Genomic DNA, 3,090 nt, shown 5'->3' with positions numbered 1-3,090 from the left:
TATCTGCAATCATGTTTATAGTAGCACAATTTATCATAGTAAATGGCCATTTTTCCTCAAAAGGGCCATGCATCCCTGCAGCCAAAGAAGACCCTGAATCATCATTCCTATTTCCCTGATCAGAACTCTCTGAATAGGATATGATTCATAAACTTGAGAAATTCACAGGAAACAGATGACTTTGATGTTCGTGTGACCAGATCTATCATCCAGATACACATGCCCAATGAGCAAGAAATAGAAATAACTGGTCTGGGGAGATAGCTCAGCGGTCTAAGAGCCTGTCTGGGAAGTGTAAGGACCCAGGTTCAATCCCCAGTACCACAAGCCGTGCTGGCTCTGCACTGTGCTGGCCACTGAAACTAGGCATGGTGGCACATGTCTATAATCCCAGCACTTGGGAGGCTGAAACAGGAGGGCCACTATGAGTCCAAGCTGCTTAGCAAGACCCTGTACCAAGTAAATAAAGAAATCTTTTTTAAAATTATTATTTTTAAAAGAAAACTAAATTGATGATGATGATGATGATGATGATGATGATGATGATGATGATGATGACGACGACGACGACGACGATGATGATGATGATGATTGCTGTACTGGGGATCGAACATGGGACCTTGCGCCTGATAGGCACATGCTTATGCTGCTGAGCTATCTTCCTGTCCCCTTAAAATTATTTTTTAAAGAAATAGAAATAACTTACCAGACTGGTTCTTCTGTATTTACAGAATTGTGGCAAACACTGTCTTCTTTGCTTCCTAGTGTCCATAGGAATGATTGGGAAGAAATGAATACTGGCACAGTTAGTGCTTGCAAGAAGCTAGCACTCAACCACCTTCTGGTTGAGCTCCACTTAGAAAACTCAGAAAGACAGTACTTTGGAGGCTGTGGCTCTGCAAATAACTGTTTGTTAGAGTGTTCTGTTCAAGGGTATATACTGTGAGTGGCAGATTTTCCTAGAGAGGAACATGGAGTTATGTGACCATAAAGAACCTGGTGCTTCCCAAGTGTTTCCCTAATATGAGCTCATCATTAGAAACAAAACATTTTCCCCAGTGGTTCTCCTGTATGTACAGAAGTGTGGCAACTAGTATATTCTTTGCTTCTTAGCGCCCAGAAGAATAAATAACAAGAAATGAATAGTGGTGCATTTTGTCCAAACAGGTATCACTGAACATTTTCTGGGTGAGCTCTGTTTAAGGCACTAAGAAAAATGTAACACTTGGGTGTCTGTGGCCCTTTCAATAAATGAGTTGTAAGTATTCCTTTGTGGTGTGTATAAAATAAACATCAGAGAGTCCACCCTATCCATCTTCCCTATTCTTTGAGCAGACATGGAGTGAAGTTTGGAGCCAAAATATGAATAGGATATGATTCATAAACTTGAGAAATTCACAGGAAACAGATGACTTGAAGAATAGACTTTGATGTTCGTGTGACCAGATCTATCATCCAGATACACATGCCCAATGAGCAAGAAGCTTGTGATTCACACTTTTTGCCGTGGAAGGCTTCTTAGAGGAGGTAACACCTGCCCTGCCTACATTTTGAGGTGTGGCATTGCATGTATGATGGGTTCATAATGCTGCTGGGAGACTGCAGGTGAGTATCTGTCCAGATCAAGGAGAGAGAAAGAGAGAGAGAGAGAGAGAGAGAGAGAGAGAGAGAGAATAGTGGTGAGAGATGTGGCCGGATCCATGTTGCAAAGGCTTTATGTGCTGAACTGAGGGTTGGGAGTCTTCTGAGAGCCAGTGGTGGCCCCTGAAGGACAAGAGTTGGGGCAGTGACCTGGTGAAAGCCAGAAAGCACCATGGAATAGCATGGCAGTGAATCAGAAGGAAGAACAATCTGGTAGTGGCAGCGTGGAACCTGGTGGAAAACCACAAGATTCTGAATTAAGCTGGAGGTGATGAAAGGACCATGGGGAGGACGTGTGCATCCAGTGGGCACCTCGAGGAGCATAGGGAGGGTCCAGCAGTTCCAGCCTTCAAGTTCTAATGATTTGGAGCTGGCACTGGATTTGCCCACCATTTCTGTAGGCGATCTTGCTATGGTTCTTTGGATGATGAGACAGATGTTTACAAGTGGAAAGGATAAGACACTGAGGAATCCACAATGGTAAAGATATTAGGAGTAAACAAAGGTCACCAAAAGGTAAAAACAAAACCAAAAAACAAATAATGTTCTAATGAAGCATGAAGTCAGCTGTCTAGTTGGCTCACTTTTGATACTGTAAGATTCATCACCTTGCTGAAGTACTTCTGCTTGATGTTTCATTTCATCTTCTTGAAGCATTTTCAATAACTGTGCATTACTTGCCTTTACTTCTATATACTTTGCCTTCCACTGAATGATCACATTTTTTATTTTGCTTTTGTTTTTTGTTTGTTTTTGTGGTTCCAGGGATCAAACTCACAGCCTTGTGCTTGTCAACCTTGTACTTATGCCACTGCTTATGTGATCACATTTTTTAGCTTCTGGATTTCAACATCTTTCCTTTCAAGTTCCAACTTTAGTCTTTCAACTCTTCCATCTTTAACAACCTTATTTTCATGAGCTGTACAGTTAGCTACTCCATTATATCCCGTGAGCTGTTCTCTTTTTCACTGAATATGAATTTTATGAACATCATCTTCCAGTCTATTGAAGAAACCACCATCATGTGATAAAGTTTGAGAACTCAATTCCTCAATCTTCTTACTAACGTGATCTTCAGATTGTAAGTCTTTTAGTGATACCGTGAGAGATTTGTCTCTCTCTTGATGCCTCTTGTACCTTTTTTATGTACGACGTTTGAATGAGTTTAAGCATTTTCAGTGTTTTCATACTGCTTTTTGTGCTCTTCATATTCTGATTTGCTTAGCAATGATACCTTCTCAAGATCAGCTTCAAGCATGCAGGTGTCAGCTGTTCCTGTCTCCACACTTGCCAGTTTGTTTTTTCTCATGAATCCTGCACTGGGTTTGACAATGGAAGATGCTGTTAAGCATTACAAATATTTTGGAATGATTACAAACATGTGAGAGGATTTCTAGGTACTGTTCTTAAAAACAAGGTTCCTAAACTCATTTGCTTCACTCTGCTACT

General features: G+C 41.0%; 1 pseudogene; it reads right to left on the bottom strand.

Moving 5' to 3' along the window:
• Positions 1 to 2,130: 2,130 nt before the first annotated feature.
• On the bottom strand, positions 2,131 to 2,997 carry LOC101570186 (annotated as a pseudogene).
• Between the last annotated feature and the right edge of the window lie 93 nt (positions 2,998 to 3,090).

This window comes from Octodon degus, unplaced genomic scaffold, assembly GCF_000260255.1.
Source record: "Octodon degus isolate 3935 unplaced genomic scaffold, OctDeg1.0 scaffold00007, whole genome shotgun sequence".
NCBI lineage: Eukaryota > Metazoa > Chordata > Mammalia > Rodentia > Octodontidae > Octodon > Octodon degus.
The sequence above is the reverse complement of the archived record's forward strand: the minus strand, read 5'-3'. Positions and strand labels throughout refer to the sequence as shown.